General features: G+C 33.7%; 1 long non-coding RNA gene across 1 annotated transcript; it reads left to right on the top strand.

Annotated features, from left to right (window-relative positions):
- Positions 1-9,747: 9,747 nt before the first annotated feature.
- Positions 9,748-12,960, top strand: LOC136062109 (uncharacterized). The gene is made up of 3 exons (XR_010623947.1): positions 9,748-9,870; positions 10,136-10,445; positions 12,747-12,960. It is a non-coding gene; the product is annotated as an uncharacterized LOC136062109 (long non-coding RNA).
- Positions 12,961-13,422: the final 462 nt, after the last annotated feature.

Genomic DNA, 13,422 nt, shown 5'->3' with positions numbered 1-13,422 from the left:
TACCCGCATAAACAATAGTTATGTAAATTTATATAGATATTCATAATTAAAAATAAAATAAAATAACTGATATGGGTAATTATTTTTGGTTGATTGATCAAAATTTTACATTTTACATTAATTGATGCAAGTGTTATTAAAGTGAACAGTCGAAATCATTTTAACAAGCCAAGCTGCTATAGTAAAATAGTTGTGTTGACAGTGTTGTGGTCATAAAGAACTAGTTAATAATCTATTTAAAAAAAATTTTTATGGAAAAAAAAAAAAAAGTAATTAATATTTTGACATTTTTTTTCATTTTTCATAAAAGTGGTATTAAAACTTTTCTAAAATGGATTATTAACGAGTGTCCCTTTTTCTAAAGGATTGTTTAACTTTCCTCAACAAGTTAAACAATTAGCTGTGGGTTAATATTATCAAAATTTGTTAGACACCTCTAAGGGGCATCTGGCTCAAGAAATTTGGGTAGAATTTCAACAGGTTCACCAATTTCAAGTTTGGAGATCCAGCAAACTATGTTTTCTTGGATGGATAGAAGGCCCAAGGCCCTGATGGGTTCACAGCTTGTTTTTTCAAAAAAGCTTGGCCAATTGTTATCCATTCATATGTAGAGCCCATGCCATCCAATCGTTTCTCAATTCAGGTAGGTTACTTGGAAATGTGAATGCAACAATTATTATACTTCTCCCTAAAGTGAGCAATCATTCAAGCATGGGGGATTATAGACCAATTTCTTATGGCAATATCATTTATAAGTGCATCACAAAGAACTTGACTAATAGACTTAAATCACGCTTGAATGATATTAGTAGCCCAATCAAACTGCCGTTGTGCCTAATAGGAATACAACAGAAACTGTGCTATTTGCTCCCGAAATTGTTAAGAACTACCATAGAGAAAAAGGCCTGGGCAGGTGTACCATCAAGGGTGGTTTATTTTTTCCGCGCCTTCAAATTGTGGGGTTTCCCTCAAGATATGTTAATTGGGTGAGGGAGTGTATTACGACTCCAATGTACTCTGTAGCTGGTTATTTTCAAGGAGCCAAAGGGATGAGACAAAGGGATCCATTGTCCCCACATTCGTTTTTGCTAGCAATGGAGTTCCCAAATCCTACTAAGATGCTAAAACAAAAGATTCTTCATTACAAGGACTTCAACTTCCATCCCAGATGTGAGAATATGCAGTTTATTAATATTTATTTTGAAGACGACTGAATGATTTTCATGAGAACTAATCTATACCCAGTCAAATTAGTGAAAAGTGTTTGGAAGACTTTGAAGTGATTTATGGCTTGTAGATTAATACTCTAAGTAAAGTATTATGTGCAGGTGAATTTGCGGGCCTAAAGAACCAGATTTTGGATGCTCTTCACTTTAAGGAAGGTATCTCAGTTAGATATCTGGGTAAGCCTCTAGTCCCTAGTTGGCTGAGCTATCATGATGTAGGCCCCTAATTGAAAAAATGACAAGAAGAATAAATTCTTGGACATGTAAATACTTATCCTTTGCAGGTAGATTGAAGTTATTACAATTATTCTTGTATAGTGTGTCTTTGGGGAGTGAATGGATGTCACTTTTTTCTGGGAAATTTAAGATTTATGAAGAAAGAAGGTACACTACACACAACTATAAAACGGAGGTGGAGACTTTCATGTACTTGTAACATTATTTGTTATTATAAACAGAATAATGTTTAATGGAGTACAATCTTAAGTGTGGCCAATACTGTGCCAAAAAAGACAGTCATTTCATCAAACACCAGGTGAGCAAGACACATTCCCTTCACCACATTGGAATATCTGGTTGATCCAAACCACAATATAGACCTTTATGGCAATTGGATTTTTGATCTTCTAAAAAAAGATCTCCATATTTATGATAAGAATATGTTTCGATTAACTTTTGTAATGACTGCTCTGTGCCTAAGTTATAACAATGATATTAAAAGTTGAACATGTACTGGTTGTGCATAAGCAAGAACATGGACAAACAAAAACACGATATAAAGGTTTAACTCCAAAAAGTGAAAAACTCCCATAAATTAAAACAAATAAATAAAAGAAGATAAGATTTCCTGAAGAAAGTAAGAATGTAAGAATGAAGGTACCTGAGCATAAGATGTTGAAAGCATAGCATCTCTAAATTTCGGCCCAGTATTTTTAATGAACCCCGCTGGAGACTAAAAGACTATCGGCATCTGCACATCCAAGAAAAAAAAGAAAGAAAGTGTAACCCAACAAGGGGGAAAATTGATTCAAATATGACCAAATGGAAATTACAACAAGGAAGTAGAATGAAATTCAAAATTTGTAGAAATGCATCACTCTAAAACCACAACCTAAGGCTTGGTATCTTACGTACGAGCAAATGAAAGTTTTTGAGTGATCCATTTATACCAATCATATATTATAGACTCTACTCGAAATGAACGCTAATGGTTCCTTAACTTCACTCCATCACTCAAAGACTATAAATAATGGTGCAATATAAAATAAATTAAAGGCTCAAATTCAGATCAAACCAACAGTCAATGCAAAAATTAGAATTGCCATAGCTAATGATAAGTCTGCATCTGCTAATGTCCAATGTAGTGACCTACAAGATGACATGACACTAGTAATTGGGAAGGAAACAAAAGGGAGTAAGAAAGTGTCCCAACATAAATAAGTGTAGCATCTTATAGCATGCGTACTTGATTATAACGTATACTAAATACCAAGTTATTACAAAATGAGCTAACATGAGTAACACTAGAAAATAAGAGCAGTTTTGAATTTCATAGAAATTTGATCTCTGTTTTGATAGGAAATGAATGTCCAAAGGTTGGGTGTGAAAACTAGTGTTCAATAAAGTTTGCAAATAGCATTCTTGTGCTATTAGCCAATAACATAAAGTTTCAAGTATTATATGTGTCAAACAACTATAGTATAACTTTTGAAAGTGATTAATAATTACAAAAATATAGATACCCGCTTCATTCATTTGAAATTTTAAGTAAAACTAAGCCAATCAATACTAAGAAGGTCAAGAACTTCATCTTTGATATTTAACAGACCGTTTAAATTTTAAATAAAAAAGGAACATACCTCTAAATCTAACCAAGCTCACCAGTTTCATTTTCAAAATGATTCTCCATTTTCAGGCCTTCTTTGTTACCCTTGACAAACCTAGTGGAGCCTCCATTCTCTATTGTTTATGACCTCAAGCTGAGTCTTCGATTTTGGGCTATCATTATTATTTACAAAGCTCTTGGTTTCTACTGGCATCTAAGAACCATTCCATTCCGTTTATTCTCTCCCATTGTGAATTCTTGTAGGTTCTCCCCTTAAAAAATTGATTTCAACATTGTAAAATCCTACTAACAATACAATCTTTGGAAGTGTGATGACCAATGAAGGCTCTTGGAACTCATTCATGCAAAATGCAAGGGATATAGTTTGAGTAAAAAAAATTACTATTCTTGCAAGGATATGATGTGGTTTGCCATTGGTTATCAAGACTGTGGGTAAGTCAATGAAGAAAAAAATATGCACTCAACCGTCTACAACTTCCTGTTTCTCATTATGGCAGCATTGAGAAGGATATATGCGTGCCATTAAAATTGAGCTATGATGCATTGCCAAGTAAGAATCTACAACATTGTTTTTTATATTGTTATCTGATTCCTCCACAAAGTTGACCTTGAATTATCCAATCTATTATAAAATCGAATCTTAAAGGACTCTACCAAGTAGAAATACTTAAGACAAGTACAGATCTTGTTCTTCATTATTCCTGCGTTAATCAACCACATTAATCAGGTCCTGTATAACCTTTTTCTGTGCTCTCTTCAAAGCATTCTGCATCATACGATATTGATCATATTCTATCCCCTGCTTCTATTGTCCATTTAACTCCTCTTTCTTAGACCTTCCCATTAAAGATAAACCCACCTTCTTTTAAGTACCAATATCTTAGCCAGAAATAGACAGTTAATCACCCATCATTGTTATCTACAAGCAGGGTTATAAAATGAATCCATAAGTTGTTGTAGTATTTCAATTTTGATCAGATTTGGCATCTTTAGAGCTAACTAATCAGTTACAAAGTGGAAAACTAAAAGATTACACAAATACATACAATTCATAAAAGATTACACAAATACATGCAATTCATAATTTGCAACAATAAAAGAAATGCTGAGTTACATATGCAATTCATCAAAGGTCATAAAGAAATTTCACCATTATAGAATTGGTCTCAACTTTTTTGCCCTTTTAGATTAACGAAATCAGTTGCCTCCATGTGCTTGTCACAAAAACTTTTTGCAATTCCAATGAATAAATATTACAAAACTTTATGCAATTCAAACGAATAAATACTACATACTCTAATAAATCCCATACATACATAAATACACCATAATGTGATGCATAGCTGAAATATAAGATTTAAACTCATACAATATTATTCAAGTCAACAGATGGGTAAAGGAGCAATTTCTACTACATGGTGACATCATATCTCCAATGGTTTAGCGGGTCCACTGCCAAAAGAAAATTAATAGCACATAAGGGAGATAAACAAAAAGAAAATGGCTTAATTGATTAAAAATTCAGAGGAAGATCGACCGCTCTATTCTTGGTGGTTTGGCTACCAGCTTTTCTGGGTTCATCTCTTCTCTAAAATTTTATAGATGCCCTCATAGACTATTTTGAAGGCCACAACATTTTCCTCCATGTAAGATGATTTGTCCGTACTTAATATGCAGCAAAGTTGATATTTTAGGCAGACTGGGTATTATTTAAGCAAAATAGTAGACATCTTTTAGAAGAAAAATCCAGCTTCACATTTTACTAACAATTACCTGTAGGAAATTTCATATACCTTAAGAAACTTTGTAAGTAGGAATAACTATTAATTATGGTTGCAAAAAATAACAAGCAAATTTACCAAAATCAATGCTGCATTTTTAAACTTATGAGCCAAAGTTGTTTGTATATTATATAATTGATGCAATTTAAGACTTCAGGTTTCTAAGGAATTTTGTCAAAAAGGTAAAATATAGCCCAAGCACCACATATAGCCCCAAAATGGTCACATCATCGGCAATTGACCAAAGTCCTAGCAACTAAACATACATACACACCAGCATCTAGCTCAAATGTTGTTCAAGACACCCAAAAATACTATAAAAAAAAAATAGAAAAGAAACTCACCTAAAGATTATTGCGAACATCAAGATTGGTTGGTTCAATGAATAATTCAATAAGCTATTTGTCAAATTGAAATTTAACTTTAATAAATGTGACAATACATTAATTGTTTTGGCCATTTGAGAGGTATGAAACAACAATCCTAACAAGCTTAAACTCAAAAGGAAATGAAACAAATAAAAGTTCCCCCCTAAACTACAATAATGGATTTTCTTTAGAAAACGTTCAATTTGATAATAAAGAACCAAGGCAAGTACAACAAGATACAGACAACCATGACTTGGGTAAATGTATTTATGTCCAATCTTGACCATGATGCCAAGAAAGAGGATTAAACAAAATTACTGCATTGTTATTTGACGAATTTCACGCACCAAAAATTTTGTGGACTAAGTCTAGTATAGAATAAAAACAAAAACAACATTTGTCTTTCTATAAACAATAATAGTGCATGTTGAAATTACATTGGCCACATTGATAAATCAACTTTTCTCAAGAACTATTACAGCTATTACATTAAGGGTGATCTTTGATTTCCTCAATGAAAGTAAAGGGGTGTGGGTGATAGACAAATGTGCAAACACCTCCAAACAGGTGACTAATATATGTGTTACTTGATATTTGGGTATTCCCCAAGAATACATTTGGGATGTACAGGATACTCACAATTTAAATAACAGTAAAACCAATACTTTGGATTGTGCTCTTCTTCACATATATCACAATAATATTCACCGGAGTCATCTTCATCAGTATAACAGAGAGTGAAGGGATGCTCATGTTGATTGTACCTTACGGTTAGTGGTAGTGTAGCACAATTGAAGTCCAAAGCAAATTCGCAAGTGGTACAACGGAATATTGGGTAAATTTTAGAATCACAACAACTACAATTCTGTTTAGATTCTATGCTTGGGAGAAGAAGTCGATGCTCATGACCATGGTGGGTAAGGATGTCTAACTTCAAACTACATGGAACATCAATTATAAAATAGCATGTCTCACACTTATAGTTGAAGCCATAACAATAACACTTACATAAAAAACTCACCTCAAGGTTAGTGCCGGCATCCAGATTGGTAGGTTCAATGAAGAATTTAGTAAGTTGCTTGTAGGACTAAAAATTAAATTTAGTAAATGTGACAATACATTAAATGTTGTGGCCATTTGAGAGGTATGAAACAACAATCCTCATAAGCTAATAAGCTAAGCTTAAGTTCAAAAGTAAATAAAATAAATTAAGTAGAATAAGAATTACAAATTTCATGCACCAAAAATTCTGTGTACTATGTTTAGTATAGAATAAAAATTTAAACAACATTTTTATTTCTATAAACAATAATAGTGCATCTAGAAATTATATTGGGCACATTGATAAATCAACTCTTCACAAGAATTATTGCACCTATTACATTGAGGGTGGCCTTTGACTTCCTCCATGAAATTAAAGGTGTGTAGGTGACATATTGACAAACAAATGTGTAAGAACCTCCCGGCAGGTAGCCATTATATATGTCACTTGACATTTGGGTTTTTGCCAAGAATACATTTGGTATGTGCAAGATAACTGCAATCTGCACAATAATAGAACCAATGTTTTGTGTCTCGTTCATCTTCACAAATATCACAATAATATTCACCGGAGTCATCTTCAGCAGTATAATAGAGAGTGAAGGGATGCTCATGTTGTTTGTACCTTGTAGTTTGCGGTAGTGTAGCACATTTGAAGTCCAAAGCTGAACAGTTTTAGACCCCTTAACCCAACCAGATTAACCTAGTTAATTAGCCAAGTGATTAACTTAGTCAAATTATGCAAATCTAGGTTAACACAATCAAACAATCATATCAAGAATATAAAGCAACAGAGAAGTAAATAACACAATGATATAATGACCCAAGAAACCACACGGTAAAAACCTGGGGAGGATTTGACCTAATTATCCTCAAGGTAAAATTGAATCCACTATCTTGAAAGAATCGAAGTTCATACAAAAGGACTTACAAGCTCCCCACTTGACTTCCTAATGCTACCCACCAGTAGAACTTACTAACACGACCATGTGCAAACTCCGAATCCACGGACTCCTTCTTTCTTGGATTCTCCACCAGTTACAAGCACCCACGCTTGTTATTCTTTAAGCTTCAATGGCAGCAACTGAGTTGATCATCAAGGTATTGAAAATATCTCTACCTAGAAAACTCTAAGTTTATGTGAAGGAAAGCTCCTCAAGGATCTCACAAGAGATTCACACAAACCCCAAAATATGAGAAACAATACAACCAGAGCAACTAGGACTGCACTCCAAAACGTGGCTAAGGTTTTCTTTATATACTAGGAGAATTAGATCTGAAACTCTAATCCTTAATGGGCTTGGGCTGAGTTGGAAATTCTACAGAAAAAACATTATGCTTGAGATTCGATCGATCGAGTCTAAGCTTCGATCGATTGAGCCAGGTTGAAAGTTAATAATACTTTCTGCAGCCACTCGATTCCAACTTTACATAAATGCACAACTTTAAGCAAGCCTAAACAAGACTAAACAACTTGTTTTGATCATGATTTGCCAACATTATACATTAGAGTTCTAAATACATTAAATCCTAAGTCTTTAGAACCTAACAAAAGCAAATTCACAAGTGGTACAACGGAATATTGGGAAAATTTTTGAATCACAACAACTGTAGTTATGTTCAGATGCAATGCTAGAAAGAAGAAATGGATGCTCATGGCCAAGGTGGGTAAGGATGTCTAAAATTAAACTACATGAAACATCGAGACTAAACCCAATATACAAGCATTTCTCACACGTATAGTTGAATCCATTGCCTTCACGCCTACAGGCTTCACACTTAAATGTATTTTGATTATAATTCAAACATGGTCGTGGCTTTGGGAAGAGGGTGAGTAAGTGTTGATGAAGTGGGTGTCATTTTTTTGTAGGTAATTTAGCACAAGATTCATGTAGAAAGAAGCTACAATTTACAGAACTATAAAAGGGTGGGAAAATAGCTTGTACGCACCCATCGCATTTTTCAATATTTAGTACCTCATCATCCGAAAGCTTTAAGTCATGCTCATGACTGAAGTGTTGGATTTCTGTGGCTATTTCAGTTCCATCCGCACCCACTTTGATATTTTTGACTTTGTAAGCTGCAGATTGATCGAGCTTTGAATTTTCATTCTTCGCCTCTTTAAGTTTTTGCAAATCTATGTTCTCCCTATTTCTGTAGTCCGCAACATAACCGAGATGGGCAACAAAATCGCATTTTGGAGCAATAGTAAAACCCAAAGTTTGTGTTCACTTTTTGAGCACAGAGCTGACAAAATCGGGAGTTGGATTGATGGAGTTCAACTTCAAGAGAAGAATGGATGAGCCAGAGGGGGTGCTTGTGAACTAGAACTTTGAGTGTGCATGGCAAAGAAGCATAAGTATTATGAACGCAATAACTACATAGGGCACACAAATTAGGTATACCCTTGACTTCTTTGGCACCAAGGTCACAAGTGAACGACATCCACTTCCAAAAGGGGGTTAAAGGGTGGTGGTGGACTTGAGAAGATTCAATGGTGGGTGGTAAGAAAGCACATGTGGCGTGAAGGTTGAAGTCGCAGCAGTAACAACGATAAGTGTATTGTCGACGAGATTCATTGCAGAGTTGGCATTTGGTCTTTTGTTTGTGTTCTTCTTCTTGTTCAGGATAACGTGTCTTTTCATCAAAGAGAATGAGAGGATGGATTGGGTGCAAGGGATGGTGCAACCCAAGGGGTACTTCCGCACATGATTTATGATGAGTGGTGTCTATCCAATGTTGTAATCCACCTTCTCTAGAATAGTAGGTAGGACCATAAATTGATTCTTGGCACCCACAACAAGTATTTCCACCTCTGAAGTCCAGGATGAAGACCAAGGGATGCTTTGAATCGCAAAAATGTAGAAGCTGTGGTGGCTACTCCATCTTCTTGTTCTATGACATAATCATCAAAATAGTGATGCGTCAAAATTGGTTTCGCATCTATCTAACAACATACCATTTTCTTTAAATTTGGATGTAAAATGACCGATTTTGGAGTTTGGTTGCGAGAGATAGAAATATTGATTGAGGTGATTAAGAAGCTGCTGCACATCAGGTGTTTGAATTTGTTTTAATTTAATTTAAAGGATGGGCTTGCACAGGTGGGTTTTTTTTTCAGATTGAGTGTGTTTACTTTGATGTTGGGTCTAATCAAAATAAGTAAAGAAATTGAATTTACAATGAAATTAGGAAATTTGGACCTCATTGTTTAAATCTTAAAATTTTGTAGGCATGGGTTGGCCGGCTTGGTATTTAATTTTCAATTTTAGAAAGTAAATAAATGGTGGGAGGCAATGTTAAAAGTGAAAAACTTAACACTATTGTATTCACACATGGGTCATGCTCCTGTACCCCCCTCTTTTTTTTAGGGGGTACGGTACCCACCTAAGTTTTAGCCTTTAGATTTACTTGTTTTAATCTTAGCTGTTTGTATAATTTTAACAGGATATCAGTTACCGGTTAGTCAGGTTAACATATAAAACCCCCAAAAAAAATAAATACGGTACTTCTTCTTCTCTCGCATCTAATCTGATCTGAAGCAAGTTCTTGCGGGTTCTTCTCTTTTGTCGTCTCTTCTCTCCAACCTTCATTGTTGATGTTCTTAGGTAAATCACTGAATCTATTTTTTGGCATCTGTGTCTTTACAATCTGGAGTCTCTAAATTTCTTATAGCATTCATTTAGGGATTTTGATTCTTAACCCTTTTCCTCTATATTTGTTGAAGTTAGGGAAAAACCCTAGTGGTCTGTGTGCATGCCATGGATTCTGTGTCTTCCATCAATTGTAAATTTGAATCACAAAATATTGATAGGATTGTCTAGGTTTATTTGTGCCTCTGTGGGTTTCATTTGATTTGTTTATGGCCAGTAGATTCTGGGAATCATTGCTTGGGATAGAGGAAACAGAGGAATAGAGAAGAAGAACAACGCAAGAAAACAACAGAGAGGAGAAACATGCAGAGAATACAGCAAAACCCACATCGGAAAGTGAGTCAATTTCAGATCAAGAATCAAGGATAGCTCTTGAAACCGAGAAAAAGTTGGAGTTTTTGAAAGAATTCGAAGGTTCAATTATAGAAAGATTCCTTAGCTCCTCAAACATTGAAGAATTGAAAGCTGTAGATGTCTCTATAGGGCCTCTCATACTCACAAGGTGTAAATCAGATCTGGAAAAGAAGAAGGTTGGGTCTCATTGGTTCACCCTGACAACCTATTTTGTGATTAAATCCATTATTATAATTTCTATCTCTTTTATTTTATTTTATTTACTGAATTGAAAATATTTTTGGGCAGTTGAATTTTGAATTGGTTTTTTTTTTTTTTTTTTTTTTTAATATTGAAAAAAAAAAATACATGTGGAGCTACTATATATATAGGAGAGAATCTCTATGGCTCTATGGTAATATAAAAAGGTAAGTTTGGTCGTACACCGAAAGCTGAAAGAAAGGAAATGGTGTGTTCATCTATATCTATCTATGTGCTTTGCTCTGCTTTGCCACTCTTCATGGGTAGCTGTCTGTATTTACTACTTTATTTTGTTTGTGTCATTTAAATCAGTTTGTGTTTTTCAACAAATTTCATGGAACTGGAAGTTTGGGACTGTTCTCAGTGTTTTCTACTTTTGCTTTATGGACTAGTTTGGGGTAATGAGATTTTGTTTAATATAATAAGCATCTTTGGATACTCTGACCAACTTCAATATTTGTTGAAAGCCTATTTGTATAATAGCTTTATGAGGTGAACCCCACATCTTATTGTAATACATGTTCATATCTTTGACTATTTGATATTTAGGGGTTTATCTATAGTATAAAGAATAATAAATATGAAACATGATTCTAATTTTTTTAATGGGGGCTAGTTTGACACTTTGCTTTTTTTCTTTTCTTTTTTCTTGTTTTCAGAGAATTGCAATTAAGATTTTTGACCTCTTGTTTACTTTCAACTTTTAAAGATTTGTTGATCAAAAAGTATGGTCTAAAGGTTCTATGATTAATGTCTAAAATGTGAAAGGTACATGACCAGGTCATTGTCTTATAGCTTTTGGACATTTCATTTCAGGATGATTAGGGAACATAATCCATCATCCATTTCATAATTCACATTAGATAAGAAACATAGGGTGGAAAATTTTCGTTTGAGATAAACCTCTTTGATTCAAACCACTTTACAAAGATTAGGTTGAGATAATTGAAACCTGGTTCAGGGCATGTTTGCCTTAAGTTTATTTATTTATTTTTTATAAAGTTTACTCAACATAGGGACATCTATTTGTCTTAACTTTACTGGTTGGAGTAATTTAAAAATTGCAACTTGAGACCAAAATTCTTTAATTGTCAATATGCCAAAGTTGAAAGTGAAGAACCAGCAGGGAGTTACCTAATCACTTCATCTTCTTATTGTACAACTTGTGTGGTGACTAACACCCGCTATAACTTGAGTCTGCAAGAACTCTATGTGAGCTTTCAAATAGTCATCCTTATGACAAACAGGAAAGTGAAGAGCATAAGTTTTGAAGCAGATGATAAGAACTAGCAGGGAGTTACCTAGTCATCCTTATGACAAGCAGATGATAAGAAAAATTATCAAAGCATTCATTTTGAAGTGCTTTGTTGTAATTTCTATCCAGTACAATGTAAGTTATAAGGTATGTTGTGTTACAACTCTACCAATTTGCATATGTATGTTGTACTGTGTGATGTCAATATTATATAAAAGATTATATTGTATGTAGAAAAGTTTGTTATCTTAGAACTTAATGCAGAGCATAAGTTTTAAGTTTTTGAAGTGTTTTTCTCTCCAATTAAGCTATTCTGTTAGGATTTGTGCACGTGCCATTTTTTTTTTAACAGTTACAGGTTCTTAGATCTGATTTTTGTCGGACCATTCATTGATGTTATTGCTTAATTATAGCTCATCATAAGTAGGAGTCAACCTCATGAAAATCTGTCATGTAAGCATTTATCCTTCTAGCTCTCTCTTGCATTCAATGCTTTTTTTTGGTATATAAGCATCCAGCCTAAACCCAAAGCTGTTTTATCCTTGTTACTGAAAAATTATCAATTATCTAATTACAGTTGATAATTAGAATGACATCCATGTAAAAAGATAACATCTGGAATGCATATGCACATACAATTGAAGTCCATGTAACAAGACCAAGCTCTAAAACAGAGCTGAAACATTGATATGCCCCCACAATCATTTACATTATTACTCAACTTTCAAATAATAAGAAACCTCTCAATGATTATATCCTTTTTTTAGCATGTTGTTGTTTTCTAGATTTTATTTATTTATTTAATAAACTTATTATATATGATTTTGAATTTGCTGATATTGTCAGGTTGAACTACATGAGCCAAAGTTCTTGAATAATAATAGTTATATAAATAAATATCTAAGGCTCTATGCAAAGAGATTTGCTATTATGAACATCTCGTTTTTTTTCAAGCTCGAATAGTTATATCATGTAAATGCAGATATTTCTGTTGCCAGTGGAGTTGCAGAAGGGATAATAAGAAATTCCTACAAGCTAGAAGTTGCTCTATTGAGAACTTAAGAATGCGTGATCCAGAAATGCATATGCTTATGATTATCTCTTTTTCAATTGTTTCCATGATGGTATTCAAATATAGATGTGAACAAGAAACATTGTAGTGGATTTCTTTTTAAATGAATTTTTTTTCCTTTTTAGATGGATTTCTTTGTAGTTTGTCTGCTTCTTTTAGATACTTTACAACAAGAGACCGGCTAGTAGTTCATGAAAGTGAGTTATATATCAATTCAAGTTATAAATATTATGAGATGAAAATTACCATATTTTGATCCAAGTGCAAGTAGGTGGTCTGATTTCTTTGGACCATCTATGGCACATACAAACAGAATTAGTGAATTTTGTTATTTAAAATGTGAATTTATGGAAAAACGATTTCTTAGGAAACAAATTGTGGCATATACATATGGAATATTTCCCTTGTCATTATATTAGTGGTATACTTCTCGATTTTAACTAACCTAGTAATCATAATAGATTTAATATATTTAAAAGTAAAATCTACCCCCACCTCATTGTGTTAAATACATGTAAGTGCTCTATTAACTTGTTGGAACAACTCATAAAGCCTAGTTTGTCTATCCAATAATCTAGTCAAGAAG

Source organism: Quercus suber, unplaced genomic scaffold, assembly GCF_002906115.3.
Source record: "Quercus suber isolate HL8 unplaced genomic scaffold, Cork oak 2.0 scaffold_382, whole genome shotgun sequence".
NCBI lineage: Eukaryota > Viridiplantae > Streptophyta > Magnoliopsida > Fagales > Fagaceae > Quercus > Quercus suber.
Note: the sequence above shows the minus strand (reverse complement) of the source record. Positions and strands in the feature narration are given on the sequence as shown.